This window comes from Cygnus olor, chromosome 5 (genome assembly GCF_009769625.2).
Source record: "Cygnus olor isolate bCygOlo1 chromosome 5, bCygOlo1.pri.v2, whole genome shotgun sequence".
Taxonomy (NCBI): domain Eukaryota; kingdom Metazoa; phylum Chordata; class Aves; order Anseriformes; family Anatidae; genus Cygnus; species Cygnus olor.
In genome coordinates, this window is record NC_049173.1 from 47,073,147 (window position 1) to 47,086,197 (window position 13,051).

General features: G+C 36.3%; 1 protein-coding gene across 3 annotated transcripts in view; it reads right to left on the bottom strand.

Annotated features, from left to right (window-relative positions):
* CHID1 (chitinase domain containing 1) overlaps positions 1-13,051 on the bottom strand; it is a 107,292-nt gene that overhangs the window by 40,364 nt on the left and 53,877 nt on the right. The gene's annotated exons all lie outside the window — the stretch shown is intronic.

Genomic DNA, 13,051 nt, shown 5'->3' on the forward strand with positions numbered 1-13,051 from the left:
TTACTCCTTGCAAGGAGGGGTTCACGTTATAATTAATGCCAGTTGCTGTATGTATGTAGACCAAATGGGGCAATCTGAGACTGATCTCAAAAATATTTGGGAGAAAACCAAGACCTTACATGAGGTGACCCAAGATGACACTCCCTGGAGATTTAGAGACATTTGGGAAAAATTGTCTGGTTGCCTGGATGGGATTGGCTCAAGTAACTATTTGTTAGTATTCTAGTAATAATAGCATTGTGCATAAAATGCCAAGTATACTCTCTGCTAATACCACTGTTAAAGGAAGTGTACTTATTAGCAAGCATAATTAGCTGCAAGCTTCTGAATGTCAATTCACCATGCAAGGCTGAATGACAGAAGGGGAACAATCAGTCTGACCACTGAGGTCTTTATGAATTGCAGACATTAGCAAATCTCAGTAAGAAAATGCCCTGAAGTGTATATTTGCAATTTCTCTGCTATTAGAGATTATTAAAAGTTATTCATATGCCACGGCTAGAATGGGACAAAAATAGAAAGCTTACATAATCATCTATTATGAAGAATGAGTACCAAATGTAAAAATAATTGAAAATGAGATTGTAGGCAGCCACTGGAAAGCTAGAGTTGCCTTAGCTCTAAAAATACACAATAATGTGTTTGTTGGTTAGTGGCTGTAAAGGACATACAGCTGATCTGCATTAATTTATAAACACTGCATGTGACCTGGTCACTGTAACAGTTACTGCCTGCATATATCAACTTGGCTTTGTAACAGAGCTGTTGGGAAACTAAACAGAACCATTAGATTAGCAACAATTGCCAGGTTATGAATCAATCACCCTGTAAACATCACTGATGGAAATAATAGAGGTCTTCAAGTCAAAGTTGCAAGACATATTTTTACCTAAGCTGGAAAGCAAAGATCTAAAGGACACCCAACAGGTAGGAAGCAATTTTCCACTTTCAGCTAGGCAAGAAACATTGCAGTGACCTGCTAAGTGATCACGGTTTGCAGTCTGTACACAAGTGGATCAGCCAGCTCTCATTTTACAAATGAGTTCTCCTGCAGGTGAAGGAAACAAGACTGAGTTTAGCAGAGACACTCAGGAAGACCAGAAAAGGAAACAGAAAATCAGCCAATACACAAGTCCTGACAAAGACACCTTTGAAGAAAGTGCTTACTCTTATTTTTGGTAGAATGTAAAGTATCCTGAAGTCTTCTCTTAGGAAACCTCTTTTTTCCTCTCTTAGCATTAAGGGTGTGCATCGTTCAACAACATACATGGGTTCACTAGCACAGATGAGTCATACAGTGAATTAAAATGTTCTGTGCAACTGACTTAACTATTGTGCCTGTTACCAACAACATGTTCTAGACTTGCCTGATTTTTGTAAGAGTATACATGCAACAAAACCAGTAATCTGACAATTGCTTAAACTAAAAAGGGTATTCCCGGAGGACAACTCATCTTCCTCAAACCTTTCAAAATAGTTGTTAGATAGGGAGTCACGATGCCCACTCACACATATCTAAAGCAGACACAGCTCTCATGGAAATTAATAACTGCAGATAGAGTCTATGATCAGCAACCTATACTTTCACCACATTACACTGCTCATTGTTTCACTATCATGTTGAAGAACCTTCTTAGCTGCAATGAAGTACCACTAAAAGAATGAGGTGCTAGAAGGAGAAAGAAAATGATGTGGCCTTGTGATATTCAGAGGTCACGGCAAAATTAATCAGCATGTGTTGCCATCAGTGCTATATCCACAAGTTCAGGCTGTCTAGAGGTGAAAGAATATAAAATTAAAGATGAACTGTGACTCAGAGAGAGGTCAGGAATGATCTCCTTTCAATTCATCTCTCAGCATAATATACTATGTGTAATAGAGGCCTTACCCCCTGAAGATGATGCAATAGAAAATGGGAAAAATACTTGTTATAGTATGTATGAAGGAAACAAGACGTTTGCTGCATCTTTTAAAGTGCATTTCTAGTATATACTACCCTTTGAGAGACCACTTGTTGCAATTTAAAAACTAAGTTATGTATGGTTACGTACCACTGGTACTTCGGTTTGTTTCATAACGAAAAAAAAGTCTAAAGCCCAGAGAAGCCCAGCAACTTCAAAAGTATCTTCTCTTTGTGAAAACTACAGAGGTGGAGCACCAGAAGGTGTTTACAGTTAACAAGAAAGACTTTTGAGACTTAAGGTCCTTAAAACCATATTAGTGATAATGACATTCAACATCAAATCTCACGGAGCTTTATAAAACATCATTCTGAAACGCAGCACACTTCTGCAAAGGAACTCATTAAGAATGATACACATAATCATGTCAACGCTGGGAGAAACCCACTACCCACATGATACCGCAGGATATGCTGTGTGAGCGTAAAGCTTTCCTTTTCGGGTCTGATGGAAGCTCCTGGTAAACTGCATTTCTTGCAAAGAAAGAGGGAAAACAAACCAATTAACTGCTCTTATTAGTAACAATCTCAGAATTAAAGCAGAGATAAAGTACATTTAGGTCCTAAATTCATGATCTGGGTGCAGAAATTACATTTTCATTTAGCGATCCAAAGGGGTTATGCATAGCAGCAAATTTTGCTAAAAAGATGTATGCACTAATGGATGCCACATGGACTTTAATACTTCAAATTAGGAAAACCCTATCAGGCCCCTAATGACTTTTACCTATATTTCTTAAGGTATTTCCATACTAATTGTACTTTGTTCACTAAATGCTACTTTGAAATAGCAGCCAAATGTCTTAATAATGGTGTCTGATGATTGTAGCTCAACATAACAGACAGAACAGTACTCCTCCTTTATAAATACTGTTTTCCATTTCCAGCAATGAAGTTAAGTGATTCAAAAGCATCATTTCATGGTTCTTATAGTATGCACAAAAAAGGACATTAGTCTTTCTGTTCCCAGTAGCAGATGAATACACACAAAAATGTATTGCCAGTAAAGGGTGATCTTGTTTTATGGATTTTAACTAGTATTTGTATCAAGCTTGAGCAGAACCCATCTAATATCACTGATACAGCGTAAGTTTAAATCTTATTCACATGATTTTGCAGTACTTATTCTCATTAGAGGCAAAAGCTCCTAAGGTCAAAGGCAATGGGGAAGATGTTTCATTTCCCTTCATACTCTGAACACTACCTGGAATTAAACATACTGCTTAAGTATCTGGATGCATTTAGATCTGCTCAAAAAGCCTTTAATATCCTTCTGTAAATAGCAAATTCTGTCACTGAGGTGGTGCAAAGAACTCCTGCAAGTGTTATCAAATTGATATGTAAAATATATATCATATTATGATATATAATATGCTTATATAATATGCTCCCTATATGCTTATAAAAATGTAATAATGAATTAAACATTTGTGTGTGAAGTGTTTGTATTTTCCACTATGATGAAAGCTTCTGTTTAGTCAAATATAGCTCTGGATTAATAGTTTCAGCTGCTTCTACAGAAAAAAAGCACCTGACAAGTTACTACATCAATTAAATGGAACCAAGCCAAATGAGGAATATACTAATAACTTCTGGAATGAGAAATGTTAATTCTTTTACATTAACTGGCCTTTTGGGGTTTCTAATAGGCTGAATCTAGCATACTATGGGATTTTAACATTGACATGTTTCTAATGAGAGGTTAATGAACCTAATCTCTCACACTACGGTGAAACACAAGACTGGGATTCAGGGAGCCAGCTCTGATGGTGTTTGGCTGTGTTCCAGTTGAGTTCACTTATTTACGAAGAAGTTTCCATCAGATATTCCTTTTCGTACGGAAACAAAGTGACTTGGGACAAAATGGTCCCTGTGGCATGGAAGAGACTGTCAGCAGCCCAAGGAAGAGGCCAATTCTAAATTAAAATTCATTAACCTTAGCATCTGTTAGAGTTTTGAAAAGAAAAAAATAAAAGGGGGGGTGGGGAAATGCATTAGACAGAGACAAACAGAATTACCACGGTTTCCCTGCTTTCCAGCAAATTACTTACTAAATCAATAGCCTTCATTCTCTGAGAATGGTATGTGCATTTGAAAAACAGAAATATGATTCTGGCTAAGTACTGTTCTTCACTGACAACTCCCTTCAACTACCTGCTATTTGAATGTGATGAAAATACCTTTTTTTTACTGTCTGCCTTTTTCTGTCCCCCTGCCCCCCCCCCAGCTTTTTTTTTTTTTTTTTTTTTTAATACCTCCCAAATTCTACTTCTTCCTTAAGGAATGTAAAAATCCAGTAAGAGTTTGCAGCCATGTAACATGGAGACTTCATGGGGAAAAGAACATGAAAACCAGTTTAAAGATTACTTAGTGCTAGTGAAGCTTCTATACATGATGAAATCACTACGGGTGAGACAGTACAGTTTTCATTTGTACCATGCTTATATGGTCCACAGCTAGGTTTCCTACATGCTACTGCAATGCAAATACTGTATGAGAGAACTCCAGAAAAAAAGTAATTAAAAAAAGATACTTTCCTCTATTCAGAAGTAACCATTTAGAAAAATGGTGGGCTTTAAAGATGAAAAACTAATAAGGAGAAAACAAGATTTCATTCGTCTCTCAACAAGCACTAAGACCAGCACTATGGATGCAAGGAAAAAAAAATCGACACCATAAAAGGCAGGCAAAAATTTAAAATTTTTCCTTTGAAATCTACTGATTAGTAGATACAGATGTATTATTAGGTAGTTATCAAATACAACTGTATCACAGAACTATAGAATCCCCCAAGTAGGAAGGAACCCAGAAGGACTCTAGTCACTTCACCATCTTGGTAGCCCTCCTCTGGACATTATCTAATAGTTTTATGTCCTTATATTGTGGCACCCAACCATTTTTAAGGAATAGTTCCCAAACATGAGAGAAATAATACATCAACAACAAGCCTTATCTAAAACACATTTGCAAAATAACTTTTTTTCTTCTGAATTTGTAATACCGAGTAAAATTTTGTTTTTATGCACTGTTGAAACTTTCAAGTGGATTAACTGCTCAGCTTGAGTACCAGGAAGAGCTGATGGAAGTAGTGTGTAAGTACTATTTTCCTCAGGAGACAATAATTTAATGAGAGCAACTGAAAGATGAAGTCTGTATCTGATTCATCAACTAATAAAGGAATTTTGAGGTAATCTGAAGTGTGATTACTGATGCTAGTTGCCATACAGACAGGCTTGTTATTTGGGTATCATTCTTGTCAGTTTAAATAGTATTAAGCAAATATGTTGACCTAACTTGTTTCTGGCAGAACACTGCTTGCTGTGCAACTTCATAGCAAGTGTTTTTATCCCCTTCTTGACTCTCAGAGCAGCATAAAGCAACGAAGTGTTTTGGCCAAATTTATGTATGGTCAAGCAGAAAGCATCCCACCAGCTAGGCCTAGAAATCTACCTGCCACCAAAACACTATTGACAGTTTTCATGCAAACCACACCCAAAGAGTCACACTGTGAGAAATGCACAGACATCACATACTCTAACCCAACTAAGTACACAATTTACAAGGTCTACAAGTATAGCAAGCAGTTTCATGCCTCACACAACAATGAAGTCTCATTTCCCATCTCTAGCTGGATTCTCATTTAGCCAGGTAAAAAACCTTTCCCAGTTAAGCTCCATATGGATTCTCTGTAAACCAGTAACAGATATAGCTTAGAGCAGGTAGTCTTACTCTCCTTACAGCTATAACTTGTGATTTACAGCTCTACTAAGCCACCCACATTCAGAAAAGTTGTCATCTTTGAGAACTTCAGCCTCTGTCAAATTTGATTTAAATTAGTCCATATATACAAAAAGCACTGCAGAGAACAACAGTGTGGACAAGATGACCAGCAGAGACAACACGAGTTATAAGCCTCATTTCTTTAAGAAACGAAGGAAAATAGTACTAATCTGGATGACTCATTGTAGAATACTCAAGATATGAAATACATCAAACAAACTCCAATAATGCATTTGAGTACATATATATCTGAATATATATACAAATGAAAAATCATAAACACCTCAAAGCAAATGGAACTGAGAAACTTCCAAACGTTTGTGAAGTGGTATTAGTGTTCACTGGCAATTCAAAAGTCAGTTAGCATTTCAATACATAATCTACTTTACAGTAATGTCCTCAAAACACACCTTTTTTTGACAGACTACTCTGACGAATATTTGGAATTTGTTTTTATACAATTTGTATTTCCTAGCAATTGGAAACATGATCCTACAATTTAACAGTGCCACAACATGGGTAAATAAGTACATTTTACGCAAGTTATTCAGCCAGTCTTACTGCTTTTCAAATGTTATATTTCTACTTTTCAATTGTAAATGATTAGCATCCTGCTCTCATGCCTCTCCGCTTAGCTTCCTTTTAAGTTGATTCTTGCCTGGAATAAAGCTGCTTTTCAACAGAAGCAGGTTGTAGTGATCCAAAGTCTCGTAATACTTCAAATATTTGATTTATATTTCCAATTTATTTTGAAGATTAACATGCTCTTCTGCCTCCTTCACCAGATCTTGAGTTAAATTACAAATGCTAATACAAGGCTCTCCATTCACTCTGCGGGAGCTCAGGTTCCTTATTTGGGTTAGTAAACTCCAATTCTGGGGCCAGGGACATCCCTTTTCACTGGTGCTATACTAGGAGAAGGTTTAAACCACTCTGTAAAGTGGCACAGTCCTAACAGATTGAAACATTCTAGTCTGATAGCGTTTTCTTTCACCTTACAAGCTTGTAAAATACATAAGATTTGGAATTATGAACAGAATCTTGTAACAAAAATACACGCTTTAGCACCGGGATAAGAGATCATCCATGGGTATGGTGAACTTTGCAAGAGATGAAAATAGAAGACATAGTAGAAGCTTTAAAGATTTTCAGTACATACTTGAAGAAAATCACACATCAAATAATAAGCCTAAATAGAACATGCAAGTATAACAAGATGTTCAACACTGGTAACAGTATTGTTCCCATCAAAATGGACCTCCACTACTGCAGCAAAGTAAAATCGTATGTTCTCGGATGAGAAAGATTATTCTTTCTTGGACGGGCAACATTCAAACCTAACACTGTAAACAAACAGAAAAAAGACAAATAACTTTGAATCTAATCAAAGTAACTTAAAAATAGGTAGCAAAATAAGAACAATCTGTAGATGTAATATTTTGTTGAATATATATTTGAGACAACCTTCTACTACAAAGAGGACACTGTAAAATGACTTTCCTTGTTTCACTATAATGGAGGAAAATACTGCCAGCTAATACTATTAAAGATGAAAAAGCTGCAAATGTTCACCTTCTCATAGCCATCCACATTTTTCACAGTCCAAACGGAGATCCCTCGTGGCACAGTGTTCCAGGATTATTTTTAATAATGGCACACTAAAACAACAAAAATCTCACTTGCCCAATTCTTGCATTCCCATTTCATTCTTTTAAAGGGTGTTAACATGTTCGAAATTCTCCCTTCAACAGGCTATCAAATACGGCAGAATATTCCGTGACTTCCCTTTATTCTCCCTAAGTAGTCCTGGCAACCGTAGAAACAAGGGAACAAGAGACAGAATTGCTATCTGCTGGAGGAAGGCTGAGTTCTCTGGATTACTTCATGAAATGATTATTGTACAGTCACTTGCCTCCCAGAAATTTTTACGTGGAACCAATGTTGGTAAGAAACATGTTTAGGAAGCAAAAGTACAGCTTATTCCTCATGAGAATGACATTCTCTTCTTCCCCCAGCTTTACAGAAGACCTGGTAGAGGTTTTTTACTTGTTTAAAAGATTTGCTGTGTTTTTTTCCACCTGTCAAAAATCTTCCCTGCAGTGAAATTGTCTGGAGACAAAGGGCAAAGTGACTCTATTCATGAAGATTATCTTTAGCAATTAACTAAGACAAACAGCTAATGAGTCTGAAGGTGTAATATGCAAGGCAGTTAAGTGTGGGTAGCAGAAAGAACCCTGAAGAGAAACCAGAACAATCAGGAATAGAAAAGAACATGAGATGATAATGCCTAGGATTAATTAGATAATTGATTAAATGCATATGACTAAATTGATTCAAGAAACCAGATGAAAAGCTATTCTTGGGTAAGACAAAACGTATTTGCTTTCAGCAAAAAATCAGATGTTCCTTCTAACACCACTAAAAAAGTCAAACAAAAAAACAAGCTCACCCCAGTTAAAGTTCTCCAGCTGACATCCCAGTATTTATTACACTGTCACTGCCCAGTGCTCTTGAATTGTGCATTACCAATATTTACCATTGCTCTGAACAACGTACCACAGTCTTTTTACATTGGGGTATGTCATTTAGATACAGAAGGGCTACAAGAGCAAAAAATGCGTATCAAAATTAATTCCAAGTTGTTTCACACTGCACTAAAAATCTCAACATTTGCCAAAGTTCAAATGCATACATCTTACCAGCAATACCCCTAGAACTAAATTACATCCGTCTGCTTTTCTGATAGTTCAAATAAAGGAGAAAAGAGATTAAATAAGTTGCTAAGGTTTCACAGCAAAGTCGACAGCACAGTTGAGAAAGAAAATAAAAAAGAACATTTTACTTCTATTAAAAATTCTGCCTTTTCACCAGCATGTTTATTTTCTTTCAGAAACGTAACCTTGAATTTTTATTTTAAGTGAGCCAAAAGAACACAGGTCTCTGCACAGATGCCTGTTTTGGATAAACTTTCCTATCATTTGCTGTCCAAACTCTACTATGTTTCTAGTCTTATTAATTACAGTTTGCTTTGGAGGGGATGGGGGGAACTTTGCTCCTCTGGCAATGAGCAATTAATTATCAGGCCTATTGATTGGAAATACAGATTTAGCAAAAACGCGAAGGAAAAGGAAACATTTACACAGCAAATGTTGTCCTCAGAGACCTCTCTCTTACAATTTCAATCCCTCTATAGGTATCAGAGTGAATTACACTGGACTACTTCATTCACCTTACAAAGAATGTCCAGAAATAAGCACTGTTTAAACTCCCAAAACAACTTCCCATCAGATCCACGTGAACAAAAGTAATCTAAAATTTCAAATGACAAACAGTTAACATGTAAAACAAGAGACAGTCAGCTTCAGTTGTGCACAATGCAAGAAGGGAGTTTTAATAACTGCAGTGAACTTGGAGAAAGTGAATGAAGAGAGAGAACTTAGAATATAATACTCAACAGCCCATGTCAAACTACACATATTTATGTCAGCTGGGGCAAACAGCACCATGACAGCTGTAGAAATTTTTTTCCAGGCTCCAAAATTACTAACATTTTTGAAGACACTGACTTTTCCTTACTGTAGTTAAAAGATCACATCTTTTCCTATTCAAGTACAAGATCACTGAGGAGGCCTTCTGAACAAGTTGTTTCATCTTCTGCTGGACTCCCTAGTGCTTACATCTATCTACTAATCCACTTCAATATTTTAAGTTTACACTCCTAACACACTCCTTTATATATATATCTTTCCATCAGGACTACAAAATGGATCCTAATATACTTATTCTGGAAGATCTTACTGCACATAGTAAAACATGCAATTGGTCTTCTATTATGCAGCATAATAATGACCATTTCATGAAAAAATAATGGCAAATATTTTCTTTGCAAACTGCCAGTGTTTTACTTCAGGCAAGTTCACAATTCAATACCATACTCTTGCTGTAAAAAGAAAACACAACCAAGACATATACACACACACAAAACCACAAAGATTTTCAATGATTCTTAACGCCATTGCTAAATAAATGGTGCCAGTCAGCAACAGGGTTCCAGGCATATCTTATGATTGAATATTCTCATTATGGATTTACTCAAGGAAGACTCTAGGGGTAAGGAGCAAGAAAACATTTCTGTAGAGGTTTTCAGATCTGATTTCATTTTATTGATGGTGCTCTCTGTGAGCTTGACACATTACAGCCAGTGGTGCAGGGCTTCTTTGTTTTGTCTGGGGAGAGAGATTATATTTAATTCAGACTTATCAAGCACTTCAGTTTCTCCTGACCTAAATTTTAATTATTTTCTTAAGACAAAGCTGCTTTTTGGTTTGCTGCTTCCATCAGCTTTCTTTCATGATTAGATTTGCATAGAACAATTAAAAAAATAGCTAAAATACACCTGAGTATAATTGGTTCTAACCCAGGAAAAGTATCACACATACTGCTACATTTGGTCATAACTTTCACTCACATTGTCAATACTCTAATATATTCCACCTCTATATTGAGTTTTCCTCAAACTGTCTAGTGCCTCATTACTATAAAATGAAGAATTCAGTGAAATAACTATATCTAAATCCATTAGAACTAATTCAAAGCAGTGCAAGAACATGGAAAGTGACAGCTTCATTGACTTTTACCTTGTCAGGTTTATAGCTCCAAGTGATCAGCGTATTAAGCACAGATCTCTAACCCTCAACTCAGCTAGAAGCGAAACAGGAAAATAAATTCCTGGGACTCAAAGCCTGTATTCACTTACACTACTGCTGACTCAGGGAAGTTTTGCTTTCACTCAAACAGAAAAAAAAATCTTGTAAAAACACTGATGTGTCTACATTTTGTTAAATACAAAGAATCCCTCCTCTGGGTTTAATCATCTTAGTAAATAATTCATATTTATATTGAAAAAAAATCACAAGTACCACCTGCCTCTTTTGCCCCCACCCAGTATTTGAGGCTGGCAGTAGGACCATCCAGGCCTACAGACATTACCCCTGTCACGCAATCTATATTCTCACACACAAACGGAGAAGTACATGTACCTGATCTAAGCCTGGCAATGTGGTTACTTTGAACTGCACATGCAATACAACTCTGGACAAATTTTCTTTCTGCTCCCCAGCCATAAAGGCAGGTAAATAAAAAAGCTGAATCTATTCATAAAACTTAAGATATATGAAGAGATTCAAAGACAGCTTCCTTCTGAAATAGATAACAAAAGCTACACTAGATTTAAATATGGAAATGACATACCTCAAATGGTAAGTAAGAGGCAACTACTGAGTATATACAGACATCTGGGGCATAATCTTGTACGTTCCGTTCAGTTTCCAAATAACGCATTTATAATAGTTTTTGTAATATTGTATCTTATTCTAAAAGAAAAAGTCTGCCTTGATTTCCAATTTAGTAATATTTTGAAATGCAACTCTATTTTTAGCGCACAGCTATTTTAGCTAAGATTTGTTACTCAGCATTTCTAGACTCACTTTCCCAAAGCAGGCACAAAATTTAATGGTGGGAAAAAAAATCTCCTTCTGCTTCCTGGTGTTAATAATATTCAGAAATGTCTCAAAAATGTGATGAAAAAATTCATTGGACCTTATACTGCTATTGAATGTTATCAGCAGAAACCTTATTCAATCACCTGCTTTATAACGCTAGGTGTAAACAAGCTGTTTGCCCAAAACAAAAGCTGTTAATATTGTGGAACACACTTGCACTTCTATTACTCCAAAGACTCTGGAGCTATATGCTCCATTACTATTTTCTTTAAGTACTACTCCAAGCCTATTCAGAATCTTGCATATTTCACAGGCTGGCTCTTGACTCATTTATCAAGTCCTTCCATCAGGAATTAAATAATTCTGCTTACTTTATTGCTGTCATTGCTGCTTTCCTCTAGAATCGTAATAAACATAAGCATTCCTTCCTGCCCAAATGACTGGGCACAAAAACACGGCCTTGAGAAATGTTTGCTGTTTCGTTTTCTTAACAGAAATTTTTCCACTGCCTTATACAAAAAGTAATCAGTATTTATTGTAACATTACTGCTTTTTGTAATTCTGTGTCAAAACTCTTTATCAAAAGGAAAGAAGGCACTTCAATTTTGTACATCAACCCTTAGTACAAATCAGAATAGAGCTTTTAAAATAAATTCTTAATACCACAATATGCTCCCAAATTAACCTAAGTGCTGCATTATTATTATGATATTACTGCAACTGAAATACAATATTCTAATGATTAAGAGATTCTTAAGAGCAGGTAGCTAAAGGGGGAAAGAGTACTTTGGAAGAAAGAAGTTTGCAAGACTGAGGGGCTTGATGACCTACTGCAGGTATCAACAAGAACTCAGGGGTAAAGATTCTGCAGAAAGGCTGAACAATTTCTTAAGCTTCGGGGGAGAGTGAAGAATTATTTACCCAAGACATACACTTCTGAGGTGAAGAAGAAATATTGTCAGGTTCAATAATATCAGAGGACACACCGGAACAAAATGATCATAAGAGCAGCAAGCCAGTCACACCAGCTGGTTATGTTCTGACAGGATTTTAATACAGAGGTAAGTTTTAATGACTACATCTTAGCAGTTCAGAAACCTGATTCTTGACAGCCAGAGGGCAGTAAACATAGCCAGAAGCACTAGAGGTGGTTTGGGGAATCATAGTCCTGTAACCTTTACTTCAGTTTAGCATTTCATACAAATTATGTCAGAACTAAATATACATGGGAACATAGCTTCCCTGCAGCTAAATAACAATGGTACTTGGTAGATTAAAGCACAAGAATGTGCTATCATCTCTGAGAGACTCACTGTATTAACAAATAATACTTGTTGCTGCACTGCAAGTGAAAGATGAACACATTGTTAGGGCCAACCTAAGCTGTAGTTCCTACTGTAAAAACTCCCAAAGACAAAGCTACGTTGGGCTGTGAAAGAAGAATTGTTTTCATTTTGTATAATTCTGATATATAGACACATACACAGGCACAAACACACATACATACTACTTTTTACAGTGTGTATGAAGAAAAAGGATATGATATGGAAAGTCTATATATCTTTTCAGCAAAATGGTAACCAAGTAGTTCTACCTTCAGATTGCATGCTGCAATAAGAACAGCCAGATATTTCATGGAAATAGAAACTCTACTGAAAATTGTTCTATGAGCTTCTTAACTAAGAAAACATTCAGTGAATGAGATCTGCCTAGTTTCAGAATCTCTTTCCATCACATAATTCCTATTCTGAAGAAAAACACAAACACGAAACCAGCAAAGGTTTCTGCACTCTGTGCACATAATTCTATA